This window comes from Megalops cyprinoides, chromosome 9 (genome assembly GCF_013368585.1).
Source record: "Megalops cyprinoides isolate fMegCyp1 chromosome 9, fMegCyp1.pri, whole genome shotgun sequence".
Taxonomy (NCBI): Eukaryota; Metazoa; Chordata; class Actinopteri; order Elopiformes; family Megalopidae; genus Megalops; species Megalops cyprinoides.
The window spans coordinates 26,920,663-26,939,404 of record NC_050591.1 but is presented as its reverse complement, the minus strand read 5'-3'; positions in this window follow the sequence as shown (position 1 = coordinate 26,939,404).

Here is an 18,742-nt window from a genome sequence, read left to right as displayed (position 1 = left end):
AAGACCCTGAAAAGGCAACATGTCAAGGCTGCTATTTGGACTTTTCTGTTTTTTTGGAGATATAAAGCTCAGGTGTTGTGTTGCATTGTAATTTTCTTTTCACTCCATTTTGACATTGTTTTTTCCCTCTAAATATTGAAGAGGCAATGTCTCAAATGACTACCTATGCCAGCCTTCCCTGATCAATATCAGTTTCACAGCCAGTAAGTGCTTAAAAATAGATAAAATCGATAAATAAAAAATAACAGCAATCCCAAGAGCCTCAGTCAACAAAAATATTCAGCATTAGGTAAGGTGTTCTTGCTGTGATGTTGAATAAGAAATTGTTCATGCTTATGTTACAATCACCAATGCAAAATAAAATGATCAATGAAAAATGATGCATGACACAAACCCATAATGGAATATTATTTTACATTAATATTGTTTCTTAATTTTGGTTCAAAGTCATCATCATTATTGTGTATGAATATGCTTGGCCAATAGTGACTATAACCGTGTCACTGCCTTAAGGAAAGACTACTGCTATGAAAAGGGGGAAAAAAAAACAACTGAGGGATAAGATGACTCATATCTGTGGCAGCCCTGATGGCAGTACATTTTAAAGGCTCCCTGTCAAGCCAAGACAGCCATGAATTTTAGCAGAAGATAATAATAATTATCAGCTGCCTTGAACCTCTATTAACGAAACAGAGCATATTTGGGATCTTAAATATAAATTACTCATAATTACACACGAAGCCTGTCAGGGATTTGAGAAATGTCATTGGAAATCAGTCCAACCAGGACAGAAAAGTTAGGTTCATCTTGGTTCATCTGTTGTGGGAACTATGGATGCAGGGCCTGCTCTTGTCCTCCAGAGGATGCATCTGCATTGGTCCCTGTGACCACCAGGGGGCCTGCGGCGGTGTTGTTTTTTTCCTCATAGCAAAATTTTTATTTTATTTAGTTTTCACCTCACAAAAATTCTACTGCAGTAAGACGGAAAAATCAAGGGGGTCCTGAGGTACCAGCATTCCGCATCACTGTGACCAAAGCAGTTTCAGGATGATATTAGACAACTGTATGCTGTTTGGGCCACATGTCAAATATTTGAAAAGGTTTTCCTGTATTTATGTATTTTTTCCAGAAAGACCGCATTTGTCTTTATATTTTTATATAAATGCTGGAAATGTCAGGCTTTAAAGGTGATTATCATCCTTTGATTGCTATCTGGAAGGTATGAAATTAACCAAAGCTGGAAAGGTTGAATCGTAGTCAATCACTGCCAAAGAAACAATAACATGAACACAAAGAAGCTTCCCAGTGAATAGGTCACTGGTTAATAAGAAAACGTATACATACCCATGGTTTGGGACATCATCATGGCATTGTGAGAAAGCCAAATGCAAAACCAAGTAGTTTTTAGTTACCATATGCATCATGATTATGGCTATGTGGAGGTAGCATACAACAACATCAGAGATTCCAGTAAATGACATATGTGCAAGGTTTAATCTGCAAGCCCATGTGAAGTGTTTTCAGTGAGAGAATAGTGTAGGGAACCATGTGTGTATTGAAGAAAAATAGTAGTGTTCCCTCCTAATGTCATATGCAAGAAAAGGGCTATAGTTGATGGTCATATATGTGACCCTGAGTCCTGTGGCATCCTCCTTTCTCAAACGACTGCTTATTCATGCAATGTTCATTAAGCAGAAAAAATAGGTCAAGCACAATGTTGTACACTGCATACATTTGATTCAGCTAGAGTCATGGCCCATTCAGTCAATGCCATGACAGCAGTGGTGTACTGTATTGCAAAAATAGTTAAACACTATGCTATTTATGAATGTATTATCAGCCTGTTTTTAAAGAAGATTTATCTACAATGAAATGTATATATTCATGTAGCAATACCTCCATGTGTTGTTGACAACATTTTTTTTTTTAAGAAAAATGGATGGAATGTATTCCCTTCTTAGTATTTTGATAAAGTATACAGAAGCTTCAGCTGATTTTTTGAGGAAAAAAAAAAACCGCAATACCTACAGCAAGTAATCTAAAAGCTTAGATTGCCAAATCCTGCTCATACTGCCGACTAGCTTTATCACTCTCATCTCGGCCTTATTTTCCCATGACTCCGGCTCATCACGCCTGTCGCGCTCCGCGACGCCGTGTTTGCACGGTTCATCCGGAGCCGGCTGGGCATCCTCCGAATGAACGGTTTTTCGGGACGGGCGCATCACAGATGCCGCTCCGCGCAGAATTACAAGCATGACAGGGCAGCTCGTGGCCAGCGGAGCGCAGCAGAGCGAGACAGAACACCAAGAGATAGAAGGTAGACGCGGCACTATAAATTACTCACTTTGATTCACAGCTCATAAGCCGAGGAGATAGCGAATCTGTACCGCCGCAATAGGGATAAAGCAGTATATTATCGGCGCCGGGGAGGCGTTCAAGGCGATGAATGGAAGAGGCACCCAGGTACACTATCTGAAAGCAGCTAATCAGTCTCAGTTCTGCGTCGGGTGCGAGGAGTGGAGTTAAACGGCCGATCCGATCAAAGAGCAAATCGGTTTGGCCTTATCATTCAACAATATTACGGAACTAATGTTATCGTTTTTTTCTGATAAATCCAGCATATTTGCTCAGTCCAAATTAATAGCGGAAGATGGAAAGCACAGGCTGCTCAATATAAGGCTTGGAGATCTACAAAGGAAAGAGCAGAAAGGAGCAACTTTTTTCTTGCAACAAAAGTGACTTCATTTTTTGATATGTTCTTGTGCAGGGCTTGATGGGTATTGAAGGCATTCATTCATTTATTTTCTGTAGAGCAGCATACACTTAGGCCATGTTACATTCTTTTTGATAATGTCTGTATTAAAATTTAAATGTGTTAAATTTCTGTGACTGTAAAATGGATGAACTACAAAACCAAAAGCAGTCTGTACCTCTGTTGTTGTACCATCACAATCACATTTCCCATTCTCTTCCACGTTTTCTTGTGTCCAGTAATCACACCTGACCGCAAAAGCTCTTTGAGGTAAAATTCCATACATTACAGGTTTGAGATATGATGCAGATACATATTGGTGAAACAGCTTTAATAAAATCTAAAATTAATGGAATGAAAAAGATGATTTGAGATTCAGGCTCATTATAGGCAAGCAATATTGATTGCTTAGATGTATAACTCACCCTTTTTTTTATCACTGGGCATCATACAGTCTGTAGAATACATTGGGAACATGCATTTACTCTACTTCCAGGACTGTACCTGTCATGGGATTTGAGCTTCCAATCTTCTGGTTACAAGGCCAGTTCCCCAGTCACTACACCACATGGCTGCCTTTTTTTTTTTTTTTTTTTTTTGTTCTAGCAAAGACTGGATTGGTGATCTCGTTAAGGGTTTCGCGTGATGTTACTATTTTTCTACAAGCCCTCTGAACACAGTAATTATCTGCTGCTTTCATTGCAACTTGCATCACTGCAGGAAATGAAGCAGCTGGCAAAGACAGATGTCCCCTGCTGACCGCGCACCATCAGAATAATGCAGTGATTACGTACAGCATTAACTGAGTTTATGCAAAGTAACCACATTCCTCTGTAGCATTGCTCATCTTGTGATATGATCTGATACTGAAGATTTTGTGCTAAAACATTCCATGATTTGTTTTCATTCCATGCACTCCTTTTTGCATTTGAATGTATCCAGGAAAAAAATTATGAACATTTAGGGAAAATGCTAATGCATAATTAAGCATGCACTTTTTAAATTAAAGTGATTCATGGGTTATTTAAAGAAAGTCAGACCAGGACACTAAGTACACTTTTCAATGTAAAAGGTACATTTACTGTACATATTCTTCAAATATAATCACAACAGCGAAATTAGTATGCTGCAGGTCATGCGGTGTCGTCATTACCTTCTTATTCTTTCTCTTCTGCTACTTCTTTTAACAAATTCATTTCTGTTGGCAGACATCCTCATCCATAATGCCCTCCATAGCAGAAGTTACAGAGAAGAGTTCAGACAGGAAATAGGGAAAAATTTAATCCAGAGTACGCAAATGACATTAAAGATACCATAGAGTCATCCTATCAAATTAAAACATGCTGCATCAGTCACAATACTAACCCCTACCACCCCCCATGGAATATAGACTTTAAAAAATGCAACCAGGAGCAGTCCAAACGGTCAAAGCAACACCAGTGGTCAGACAGTGCATTAAGCAGACATAAGTGTGTGTTTATAGTTTTCCTCTTTTTCCTCCATGATTTTGGAGGAAAGGATTACAGTACAATAACACCTTCCCACATTGATTCAGGGAAATGCTGAAGTGAGGCTTGAACTTATACAGACCCTCTGATACACTCGTCCAGAGCAACTGTGCATCTCTGGAGGAAAATAATTCTTATTCACTGTTGATGTTGTTAGTGCTCATATTTGTAATCTAGTATCAAGGTCTGAAATTAGATATGCCTGCATTTTTTTAAACAAAAATCAAAATGTCCTCTGCATCTAAAAAAGTACAGTATTTGTCAAGATAATCAATCATATCATCAGGGGCCAACTGCCATCAGTCAAAGAAGCACAAAATTCTGTAATCAGACCCTGCTGTAATGCATTGTGAGATTTGTCGTGTATGACCTCTTCATCTGAAGGTGATAGTGTATGGATTGTACAGTCAGGTCTAATTTATATTTGGTCCAATATGGTGAATACCTATTTGTAACTATTGTAGCTCATGATCATGAACAAGTCGACAGCTATCACATATATAAGTTGAATGAATCCAGCTGCTGTGAAGAAGTGAACCTTCAGTTGACGATTCAAAGAAGATGGTGGGTAGATCCAGTAATGTGGACTACATGGTATTCATGGTATTCTACAAATAGGTATTCACCTTCATACCTAGTTTGACTGATATTTGATATACAGATAGTCAAATGTTGTAAATTGTGTATTAAATGGGTTTTACATATAAAAAATTTTTAATGCAGTTTTCTAAAATTTTATATATGTATCTTTCCTTTCATTTGGAAACTGGTCATCATTAAGCAAAATGTTTCCCCACAAACACACTATATATATGCAAGAATTAATTGTAACTAGATGATCAATATAACGTATAGTAGGTTGTTATAGGGGCTGAAATGGCTCACCTTAGATCTAAAAACAACCCCTTAACTTATGTGCACACAGCTGGTTTTAAAAGTTTTAGCTCAACAGCCTCTCAGTCCAGGCCTGTCAACTTAATGTTTAATTTTCCAGCTCAGAAACTTTATGGTCTTATTTATTTGCTCCTGGCTTCACCGTTCCCTTTTTGTTCCCTGGCGTTTATGGCTGGATGAATAAACTTAGCTGTAAATAATCTGGGGATTACATTTGACGGTGGCAGGATCATACACTATCCTGAGGTCAAAGGAGGCACATTGTCTCAAATGGCGATCACACTTCCAGTTTTCAAATAAGGATGGCCAGCTTTCATAAGCCAAACCTTTAATAGCATCCACATGTCCAATAACAATTTTGCGTGTTCCATAAAGAGCAAGAAATGTGCAAAATAGGAAATGTACAATGGAAAGAATAGTGTGTTTGTGGGGAAAGATTTTGCTTAATGATAAAAATAACCAGTTTCCAAATTAAAGGAAAAAAAAATATATATAAAATTTTAGAAAACTACATTTTTTTTTTTATGTAAAACCCATTTAATACACAGTTTACAACATTTGACTATCTGTATATCAAATATCAGTTAGACTAGGTATGAAGTGCACCAAACAGGCATAAATTCTGGCATATGCTTTATGTCCAGTTTAACACAGCGTAAATGATGGTAGTGAATTGGATGCTCTGAGCAGCTGCCTCATATGGATTGCACAGGGGTCACAGGTTTACAGTGCTGAGGGGCGTGTTTAATATAGACTTAGATCGCTAGCTAATTTCACACAATTTCCTCTGCTATGGAAACCTTTCCCTCACCACAAACCAGAAGACAAACAAATATAGACATAACTGGGGCAGAAAGCAAGATCTGTAAGCGATGCAAGTCCCATCATTCCCCTCAAAAGGCTTTTGTTGCCACAAGAGATGACCTGTTCCAACCTGAAAAAAATCTGAAAAGAGCCTTAATAGGCAATGAAAATCGATATGCTAATTACTTCTGCTTTTACACCTGCACATGTTTATCAAGTAGTCAAGAACACACATGTAGAACGGGATTAGAAATGATACAAGAAAAAGGAATCAAATGCAAAAAAGCATCAAGCATCAAGCACCCTCTGAAATCAATCAATCAATCAAAAAAGTTTTATTTGCTAGAGGGCATTTTTACAATCAAGATTGTCACAATGTGCTGTAAACTTGAAAGCTCTAGGGTGCTTGAGACTATTCTGGAAGTATCAGATATTTAGGATTGGAGGTTTTCGACATTTATTCGCTACGAAAAATCTGACAAATGTGTTGACCAGATAAAAATGGATCTGATGAGAAGACCTCCACTGGATCCGCTGTCACAAAAAGTGAGACCCTCTAACTGGAACAACTCAGTCATGGCGCAGCGATAAATTATCCAATTGCTTTTTGGCACAGGAAGTCAAATGAAAGCCCAGATTGATGTTTACACAGCATGTCCACTGAAGGACGAAAGCAGGCACGGCTCATAATCACATTTTTGCAATCTCATTAAGGGAACACCTGAAACACGAGAACCATCTGTGCCAACTAGAGTGAAAAGGCAGGTAAGGCAGGCAGAAATATCCAATGACATCCTTCAAACTTACAGATAATACATTAGTATGTCTCCGCAGTAGCTATTTAATTCACCACCCATATCAGAGCCAGTAAAGATAAGGGATTAGGGGAATGACTGTGCCGCACTGCCAAATTTTGCCTTGGAGTTTTGATAAAGTTCAGTCTCTGTCCTTTCATTTGCTGTTATCATTTTATATAAAATAAACACACCTTGAAGCAACTTTTCTCGATTGCTAATACCGTATTGTTTTCTTCTACAGTAGCCCCACATAGGGAAAATGTAAGTTACAGGAACTGATTTGTGTAAATGTACTTTGTTGAGCTACAGTCTTAAATGATGAATGAACAGGCAAGCCATTACAACTAAAATGTGTTATTATGCCAGCTTGTTTATGAAGAACCCATTGCAAGTAAATGTTATTTTTATTTTTGAAATTATCATGTTCTGATGTTAATACCCTCATATATAAAGAGCCAGTACAACACACACAATACACCAAAATGAGATGGTCTTTAAAGCCATGCTGTCGGTTTTCTGTGCATAGCTACTTGAAGGAAGGGGAAGTACAGAATAGTTTAATGAAGCAATCAATGAGCAATGCATGAACCACAGATGGTGCTTCTTGTGTTGAACATCTGCAGAGGGAATATTAGCTGCTAAAAGCTGAAATTCCACATTTAACTCAACTCGGGCACATGACCAACAGAAACAAAAAATAACAAAACAAACATTAAAAATAGATCTCAACATGACACATATTTCCATATAAGGCTTACAAAGGGCTCTCAACAGTGAACTTTTTTTGGAAAGTGGCTTCACAACAGATCCACGCACTGAATGCATGAATCACTAGCCAATCAGTTTTCAAATTTAGTTGGCAGTCAATATGCCAAGTTAGCATGTAGTAACATCCAGACTGGGATTGGCATGCTGTTTTTGAAAATAGAATTATGTAAAGGCCCACACACATATTATACCTATAAAAGGGAATACAACAGCAGCACTGTCAGTATAGTAAATCCAGAAAAGGGAATGAAAAAATAATTAATTAGCTATATAAATATACGCAAAGCAAATCAAAGGGCACATTATCGGTGTTAAGTCTTTAGCAAATTCCACTTCCAAACAAAGTAGAAGTGATCCCTTGCAAGCTTTTTAGCCCCTCAGTGGTTCAACCATACTGATCAACATTTTTGGGGGAAAAATGATGGATGCCATTATGGTAACTGATATGGACCTAGCATATGTAAAATAGGTAAAACTTGTGAAACTGGTTGATGGGAGTATAAATGCTGTTCTTTTTGTCACTGTTATTACACTATGGTAATGCTGCTGGTATCATGCTTACCTGTGGGGGAAATAAATAAATAAATAAACTTCAAAGATCATATCCATCTCATTATGCTGCCCATGTGTCCTGGGCTTGTTTCCCAGTTTTCTAATGACTTATTTAATGAACCTTCATTACTCTGCTGTGGATCACCATTACCTGATCGCAAAGCCATCTGAACCAGACGTCACTGCCAGTAATGATAATGCAAATGGACAGCTTGGACTGAAACCATCTCTGGTCAATCACATTATTTCAAAAGAGGGAAAGGGGCCCAGATTATTGAGCATGGTATTATAGTTACAAAATAGCAAGGCCCAGAAAGCAATGCAAACAACACACCATACAAAAAGATGTTTTATCCAACAGCAGTGTTATATGATTAACTGTAGAAATATCCAAGGTCTCATTCACCTTTCGTTTTGACCTACTGCACCTATTGAAATTCATCTATAGAATCATGAAATTCAACTTTTACCTCTGCCATGTATTATTAAAGCATTAAGTTTATTAGATCATACAAAGATACTATGTATACTTTGATAGCCATGGGCATCAGTTTGTTTTGGAAAGTGCTGGGGACAATGATGGGTTTGACGTGGTCACACCTTTTTAAAGTGGTAGGGACAAAATGGGCCACGACAAAAAGTGATGGGGACATGTCCCCAGCGTAAATGATGTCTATGTTTACAGCACAATCTGCTTTTCTCTCCTCAGTTCTTTTCAGTTAGTGGAGAGAAATTGGCTTGACTTTTTACTGCTACTTTTACTGCTACTTTTTATTGAGAGCTTATTTTTCCCAATAAAACTCATGATCCACACTTACCTGTTTGGAGTTGTTCAGTGGGTAATCAGTGTCCTCCAGACCTTCTAGAAAGAGGAAGTGTTTGGCAAAGATTGTGATGGATGACCTCTAGAGGGCAGCAGTTGGCTGATGGCACGGGCTCTTGAAGCATGTAGCCATTTGTTTTGCAGCGTAAGTGTCATCATTCTTCATTTTTGCTTTCCTTCAGTATCTGATGTGCAGACATCAAACCTGTGAAGACGTCTGCAGTCAGAAGGCTTTTTATGGAGCCCAGCCGTCAATCTTTCAATTTCTAAGGCTTCAAATCAAATGCAACTCCCTCTGCCTTGGATTCTGCTCAATATCAGCAGTACACTGAAGGTTTTAGCTCTTTGTAAATGGCCTAATGAAATATCAGGGTGGAACATCAGATGGTATCTGACAGATGTGCATACAGGAACAGGGACACATGTATGTACATGAATGCGCACACACACCACTCCTTCTGTATGAGAATATGAGGATTCAATCTAACAACAATGCTATGTCCAAACATACACATAGTTCACACAAATTATTCCCAGTATTAAAGACAACATACAGCGTGGATATATTTGTGATGGTGATTTATGTTGTGACCTGAATTTGACATGGCAGTTAACCTTTTTAGCAGTGCTTTCTTATCTTAGTGGCTCATGAGAGTGAAGTTTATGGCATGATCATAAGTCAGTTCCAAGATTATGATTTACAATGTAAAGAATGTAAAGAAGAGGCTCAGAAATCACAGCCAGCCACAAACTCCTCCTTGAAATTCATGTGTAGATAGCTGGCTATTTATCGTACTCCCTTCCACCAGTAGGGAACACCCATGGTTGACTCATGGCATTGCAATATGTTTCATATGTTTATATATAAGACTTAAAACTCCAAGGCTATAATGAGTTATTACTCAGGTTCTTTACATAAGTTTATCACTGCATATGGGCCCGACAAAAAAGCTATTTGCATTTTGAGAAATTGCATGCATCCTGCATGGCATATAAGGCCAAAGATGCAGATGTTAAGACTGTAACATTACTTGCGTTGATTTGAAAGGACCATCCATCCCTACTGAAATCCATTAACTAATACAAATGCTTTGTTTTGAAAACAGTGATCCCTTATGCATCCATGATTACTCGTTACTTGATTATGTAATGTAGGATACGATAGTGTCATACTTATGATAATTTCATTGTTGAAAAATTGAACTCAATATCATATACCAGCCCTGTGTAGGAAGGACTTTGTCAGTGGTTGGATCAGAAACATTGCTTTGATGACATACATACTGGTGTATGCATAAATATGACATACCATACACAAATAATAGATCGATGTCATTTTTTTCATTCTTCTTTCTCCATGTGTATCCACAGTTTAGAAAAATTCTTATAGCCTCCTTGAAGAGGATCATGCCACTAACATGGAAAATACCTCACTAATGAATTTTGCTTGCAAGCACATTCATACAGTATAAAATGACAATATATCATTTCCTTTTTTATTTATGTATTTAACGGAAACTGCTGCTTTTCTATTTGAAGGCCTTCATGCACTTGTGCCATTATGTTCCCGAGGCAAATAAGGTGTTATCATTAATTTGGCTGATTGACATGTCCATTAGACTGCATGTTAAACCAACCATCCCACACATTACTGGTGTACATCACTTTCACTCTCCTGATAGCCCATCATTACAAACAACAATAAAAAACAAATGAGAGTGTTGACAACAGCAGTAATGAAAACAGATGGCTTGCTCCCCATAGTCAGGAGTAATGGGAAGGAATGTGGGCAAGGCAGTGAGCCAGAGTGACAGTAAAGGGTGTGGAACTTCTAGTCTAAATATTAGGCACAAAGACATGTCTTCAAACACATCTGATTGACATACAGAATACTGTATGTCAAACGAGGTACGAGCAACATAAAATTAATATGCTGGCAATTTGAAGCAGCTTGAATTAAAAACCCACCGATGACCAGGCAGAAAATATCAAGTGTGATTAGAAAAATATAGGATCAGAACAAATAAATGACATTAAATAAAGCTTAGGTGGAAAAAAAAAATATGGAGAATGAAGAGGCGGCGAGTGAAGAGGATGTTCCTTTAGGAATAACGCATGGTCATAAGAATAGAATGTGGCAGGGATTTAACTCCACTACTGGAGATCTAGTGAAGGGAAGGAATGAAATTAAGCAACAGAAGAACAATGACAAGGCAGTCGGTGTACCATGAGATGGTGATGATGTTAGGGTTACTAGAAGAATCTAACTGGTTAATTCAATGCAGTAAGCCACAGCAAGGAGTTTTGAAACCTCAATGGGGGGCCAGCTGAAGAAACTGAAGAATGGACAAAGAGAACAAGTGAATCATTTTATCCTTTAAGCTCTGATTTCGAGCATGACCTTAGTCAAATTGTTGACCTTCATCAGGCTGAGCTTTGAGTTGAAGTTGAAGGATACAAGGCATACGAAGTGAAGGACAGTGAATAGACAATTACTACACAAAGCTCTTGTGCTGACCTTGGCAGTGTGTTTCTGTAAGTTGTGAAAAGGAACATTAGGAAAGAGCAAATGAATGTATGCATGTAGAAAGAGAGACAGGTAAGGGTTATAAGTGACTCCTAGGTTTGTTTTTTTTTCTTCTTAAGCAGGGGACAGAGTGATCAACTGCCTTTTTCCCCCTCATACATTCATATACTCATTTTATTTCTGTGTTTTTTCAAGCTGGGCGTGCAGTTTCACTTCAGTGTCTCTCACAGGCTCCCACTGGGAAACGGTCAGAAGTAATTTCAACCAGATTTCAAAACATGATGAGTCTTTGTATGAAATACTGGTTTCCATACTCCATATTCTCCACATTCTGTAATAAATATTAAAATATAATTAATGGGAATAAGTCCATCTCAACCAATTTATCCTCTACTGCAAGGTTTCATTTGTAATGTGTTTATCATCATTATCCTCTTTTATCCACAGAGAATAACAAATATTAATTTAAATAAATTAGCCAGAAATTAATTTGGGAGATGGCAGGAGGACTACAAGAATGTTATTATCTATTTGTTGCTTATTTGTGTCATTGAGAGACTTGTCCATGAAGTGAAAACCAATGAACTGCAGTTTGTTCTTTTAACATGGGGATATGGGACAGTGACCCTATAGGAATAGTATATATAGATATTAAAATCTGAAGCCTGCTTTACCAACAGTAGACATTTGGCATATTTGATCATAGTCAAAAGGTATTCCATTAAAAATAAGCTTTAACGGATATGCCAATCATAGATTGCACTCCAACCTTTCAAATGGAATCCAGGAAATGCCTGTGATGCTCAAGGATGGTAGTGTCATAGTCTGTTCCATTTATGTGTACACATTTTATCCAGTCATCTGAAATTTAAACTTGAATTGCTTTTCAGTCAATTCAATTCAATGCTTTTCAATTCATTCCATTTATGCATTTGTCCAGTGATTTATGTGGGAAAATAGTTGACTTTTAAGGTGGGTAAACAGAGATGGACTCAGATTCTCATACTGGAAAGGGGAGATGGGCTGAGCTTAGGAGTATGCTTGAGAAAGAGAAGTGTAGGTGCCCTTGAAGAATCATTATATGAAACTGATTAGAGTTTAATTATTGGACAGAACAGTTAACTGCAATGAGAAAGAATGAGATGTCACTACCTCACAGAACCTTGTTTGGAGAGCATCACATTTAATTTGTTTCAGTTACCTGCATGTCTCTGAGGGTCGACAAAAAGTGAGTGTCTCTATAAAATACAGGTGTTTATGGTTTTAAAGCTTTAGGACATGTCGTTTTCATAAAATTCGACTTCACAATTGTCTTTACTGAAACGTTTGCAAGTGCATTACTTGACTTATTTTTAATCGCATAGAACACTGAAAAAAATGATTTTTTTTTTTTAATGTGCTGTATGTTGTGATTGTCTTGTATCTTCCCAGTGTGTGCCATTTTTGCTAAGCATTACTAGTAAGTATTAACATTATTGACTGGTTACTCGAAGTATACTTTGGCATGATGTTGAACATTACCCTTACATCAATATTTCAGTAGCCTGCCCCTCAAATAATAAAGTAATCTGTAAAGTAATCAGTACTATGCATCATTTTCAAATATAACAGGCAAAATCGTAAATTAATCAAATACAGCAAGCTAGTAAAGGTACAAACAGACATTCAGATACATATATTAATAAACACATCAATAAATTATTCAATAAAAAATCCTGCCAGATATGCCCTCATGCTTTCTGTGACATGTCTGTGCCAATCTGCCTCAAATGGAATGATTATTCATTAAATATGAAAATCTCCCTTTCCTCTGTCAGTAAGAGAAGAAACATATAATCATTTCAGTAAATAAAAAAAAAAAAACTGAGGCACCCTCTAAGCAATGCTTTCATTTCAAAGAAAATGACAGTTTATAATTTTTTTAACTGGTTTAGGCCATTAGCCCTTTCAGCGCTGCAGTTTGTGATGAATTTTATTCAACATTCTTTGATTTTTAGACAACTGAGTGATAGGAAAGAGTTGAATTAAGAGGGCAAGAAGAGAACTTACAAATGCAGTTTTTAGCAATCATTTGATTCATCAGAGCTGGCATCAGAGCTTTAAGTCATGGACACTGGTTTGACAGAAACTTTTTTTTTTAACATTTAGAAGTCACAGATAAAAAAGAGCTCTTGTAAGATTATAAGGAACCCTAAAAAAAGTAATTAAGAGTTTTGCTCTTGCTGCCAAGTCAGCAATAATGTTAGATTCAGATAAATGCATATTCTGCGAAAATTATTGCAAGCAATCTAAAAAACTGAAGACTTGTGATGAGGAGATGTGCAATTCCTTTTATATGAACTGAAAAAAAACTGCACACTAAAATTCTCTTAATCATTTTCCATTAAAATGGACATATGCAGTTCACCACAATTTTGTAAACAACAGAAAACTTGTCAGTGTAGTATCAGTTAGTGAACTAGACTTGTTCTCAGAGGATTTAGGCTTAAAATATCATTGTACTGCATCTTTAATCTGCATTGTTTCAGTAAAACTAGCTGTGTAGATGGAATGTGATATGTAAATTGCAGCTGGAGAAGGGCATCTGCTAAGTAGATAAATGATAATACAATGTCAATGTCTTCTTCTTTTCTGCAGTTATCATTGGTCTTTTGCTTGAGGGTTGCCAGGTCTTGTCTTTTGGATCACAGTATGAAAGTACATCTTGTTTTGGAATGACAGCCATATTCAAATTTAGGCTTCAGAAGAGATTCCCCCTGGCTGCTTGGGATGTCCACAGGTTTCAGTGGTGCTAGTTTTAATAATTTAATGTGATGATGCTATTATTCAGATTGCCTTGTTATAAGCATCATTTAATGTCCATTACCTTGGTATTATGATGCATGCTGTGGATGATTTCCATGCTACAGATAATTTACCTCTTTCACTCATTCAAATACCTTTGTTCATGTTATAAGTATTTATTACAAAATGTGACAATTTACTGATGATGTAGCACCATCCAGCCGTGACAATGTTTCAGGAGTCAACAATCGACAATGTCATTGTTCAAACTGAGGAAAATGTGATTGTACTGCACGCAAAACCCCTTTGCAGTGTAAGAAGGGTAGTCTACTCATAGGGAATAGTCTCTATCTCGCTAAATAAAGCATTAATAACACTTCATGATAAAGTATCAACGTAAAGCATTAATGAATGGTGTAAATGTATTATTAAGTACGGAGCCAGCATTGCCAGGACAACTCCTTTCAAGGTTGCATGCTGAAATGGGCATACATCACATAGCAGCAGTACATACTGTAACCTTTTTTTTAATTTTCCGGAAATCCTAGCATCTATTTTAACAACAAAGTTACACTTACTGTAACAAATCACTTAACATTTGCAAGCAGAGTGCAGTGTCTAACACACACACATGCACGCACACATACACATACACACACGCACACTCAGACACACATGTAAATGATAAAATTGAAAATGTACAGAAGTACCTTCTGATGGTTGAAAACAATGTGGTATTTTCAGGTGAATGAATATCTGACCTGGTATTTCTCTTGACTGTTGGAGGTTGTGCTCGGCATCTTGCATCCAGATTAAGTGAGACACTGAAGCTGTATGGAGAATGTCTCAGTGTGACCCACAGAGGGTACCTGTCAGACCTTTACCCTGAGTTCCGCCTTCCTCCAAGTCATACAGTCTTCAGACTTCAGCCTGGAGAAAATCAATATGGTGTGGAACAGAGAGGGCAATCCAGGACAAATCTAGGACAAGTACAAGAGTTCACCAAATAGTGCAATCAATGTAGCTGGAAACTCTGCTTAACCCAGACATAATTGGAAAAGAAACAAGACCTGCCATAAATGGCTGCAGATGCCACGTAGTCCTCCATTTCTGCATCCATTTTAAATAACTGATTTTCATCCTCGGCCAACTTGCTTCTGTCTCCTTTTCCTCTAACTTTGTTTCCTGTTCCTGTTTTTTTTTTTTTTTCCATTAGGTCTTATTCTATGCCAGAATGACATAAGCAGGCAAACCTTTCATGCCGATGTCAGCAAAGACTTTAGAGCAGATATTTTGAAATTATACTTCTGTCAATGTATCGGGGAACTAATTAAACTTTACATGTCATTTACCAGAAAATGGTATTTGAATCAGCTCTAGTATATTTAAACCCCACATTTGCATAATGGCAAAGAAAATAACATTCAAATAAATTAACTTCTTCTTTGTTATGTGCAAACCATTGTGAAGAAAAATGCAATTATTGGGTTGATTTACTTGTGCCAGAGTGGCAGTTTAGGGTCTGGAATAAATGCTGATGATGTTTGTTAAAAATGCTCTCAGAGTTTTGCTTATTCATTTCTTTGCCTCAGTCTCAATAGACTTCAAATTCTACAAGGAACTAAACTGTGCTGTGAGAAGTGCTCTTCTTTTCAAGCTTCCAAGATCAACCACACAACAGCACAACCAGTACTGTATGAACACAATGAAGGGAAATGATAATACAATTACCTTTTGTCGTGATTGATTATTGTGAACTTAATTCAGTGCCTTTGAAACACAGACAGCAATGTTTTGTATAATTAATTTAAACACTCTTCATTGGAAGCATCCATGCATTTGCAAACTTCCTCACAAATACAATGAGTACAAAATGTTACCTTTGCCTTTTGAAACAAAGTTAGTGGGCTTAAAAACTGCAAAGCTTCAGACAGTCTTATGTCTGATGGCTGTATTTTTCTGGTGTACTTACCTGTGAGACATCTGCCAAGCAGACAACCTCTGCCAAACTGACAACCAAAAGAAGACCACAGAACAGAAAAAAAGAAAAAAAAAAGCATTATCAGTGACATAGCAGTGCTTTGATACTTTACTTTTTTGTACAAGGTTGGTGTTAGGACAGTATATTTGTCATGCCGTGTTTGTTGTTTGTTGGTATGCTTTGAGGAGAGTTCTGTGTAATGCTTTGTTTTAATATTGTCTTTGTTTGTGACCTAAGGCTAGAATTAAAGCAGATGTAGATATAAAAAGTGTCCTTGATGACTTTCCTCTTGAGTGCCATTTTTTGATCTTCCTCAATCCTGTATCAGCAGTATTTTGTTGTTGTTTTTCTTTGTGTGTGTGTGTGTGTGTGTGTGTGTGTGTGTGAGAGAGAGAGAGAGAGAGAGAGAGAGAGAGAGTGAGTGATTTGCTGAGTATTCTAGGAAATTGTTACCTTGAAAGGTAAGATATCTAAGCACAAGGAAATGCTTACTGATTTACTCAATGTGGGACATCAAGAATTATAAAGTGCTACAAAGGAGAACATCCCAAAAAGCAGCACTTCCTGCAGCAACACAGGTCCTGCTTATCAGCAAAAATGCAAAGAAAACACTTCAAAGCAGAACAGAAGACTGTTTGAAGTTCAAACTTATACAGCACAACTTATATAATTCAGCTCAGCTGTTGTTATTAATCAAAGTTCTTTTTTTCTGAAAGTGATTTACAAGCAATTATTCAGGATGAGCATTGGTTAAAACATATTTCATGAGTCATTATAAGATGTGTGTATGTGTGTACACCTGTCTGTGTGTGCTTGGATGTGTGTGTGCAAAATCCATAGTGGTGTATATAAAAGAGTGAGTGATTGGCCATGTGTAGCATGTTTTTTTTTTTTTTCCTCAGACATGCTGATGTTCTTCAGTTCTTGCTTGGTTGAGATCCATTTCCACTGTGTGCTGTATCTGAACTGTGACATTTCACATTTTACAAAGAATTCTTAAGTTATATATAAGCAGGGTTTGTGTTCATTGAAGAAGCCTATCCACTTAAATATGCTGCTTCAGCTTCTTAGTCTCCATTTTAATATCATCATTATGGCCCCTCACGCATATGAAGATCCAATGTGAGTCGATTGAGTTTAGAGGCATGCTGTGTGCAATGTTCCAGGAGTAGTAGGGTCTGTTGGTGCAATATGTTTTGTTGGCTGGTTGAATTGTTATAAAAACTGTTCTCATTAAAACCCATCTTAAAGCATCTTTTGTCAGATAAGCACTTCCAGGGACTATGTGATTAATGTACTATAAAGCACCCATAAATCAAATGCCAGTGGTTCACTGCATGCACTGATTTTGTTCTGTCAATAGTCTAATCTAGCTACCTGGCAGGAGACAATGGAAGAAGTTGATTCAGAAGATTTAAATTCATAATACATTACACAGAATACATTTCTTTTGTCAAATCCAGAATAAATGAAATATATAATATATATATATATTTTTTTTTGAAGTGATTGACCATTGCTCTTAGGATTATGATAAATGATTTACTTGCATTTCGCTTCTGAATGTTGCAAAATGGACAGAATTGACTGTCTGGACTGACCGAATTAACAATTTTCAGAATTAAAAGAAATGTGTTTCTCTTCTGCAAATGAAGCATGCCATTCAATGATTTGTTTTAAAATAATCTCATTTGGAGTGTAGCTGCATCAATAGTGATGTTTGAGTTAGTTATGCAGTTTAATGCATTTTTCATTCCTATGAATTCCTATTCCATTCCTGTGACAGAATTTGGCTATTCAGAATGCATTCATTTAAAAAGTGTCTTATTTTAACTGTTGCAAACAGAGAGTGGTAACTGAATATAGCTATCTTTCGATATGACAGCAGCTAAGCTGGGGCTCAAATGCACAACAATGCTATTTTTCCAAAGCAGTCAGTGGAAGAACAGACAAGCAGAATGATATATCAGACAAGAATGCTAAGAGTCAGAGGGGGCCTTCATTGATATCTGTGTTGTGAGGGTTTGTATCGTTTAAAAATAAATTTGTTTTATGACCACACATAAGGAGGGCAGAGAGTTCAGGTCACATCCTGATAGATGGCAGTATCATTTTTTTTTATTTATTGTATTTCACTGTTACAGTTCAAAGTGTCACTGGGGCCATTTATAAATGACTTTTATAGTGCAGTATGCAATATTGACTTTTGGAAGGCCAAGAAAGAGGGGGAGGAATTGCTTATCTTTATCAGTCTTTGGCTGGGGAAAGCATTCCTTCAAATTGACCATTTAGATAGATAACACTCGGTGGAGATTAGGGAGTGCAAATTCCACAGATCAAGAAAGTATTACGATAACAGTTGGATTGATACATTCTAAAATCGATACAAGGTAGAAGTCGGTTAAGCACTGACCGGTATAAAACACATCTGGGGCAAACAAATATTGGGTTTTAAAACAAGTCATTAGTAGGACTTCAATGCTCTCACAGGGGATATATTTCCTAAACTTTAATGAGTTTAAAATTTGACTGGTGCATCATGCATCATACAA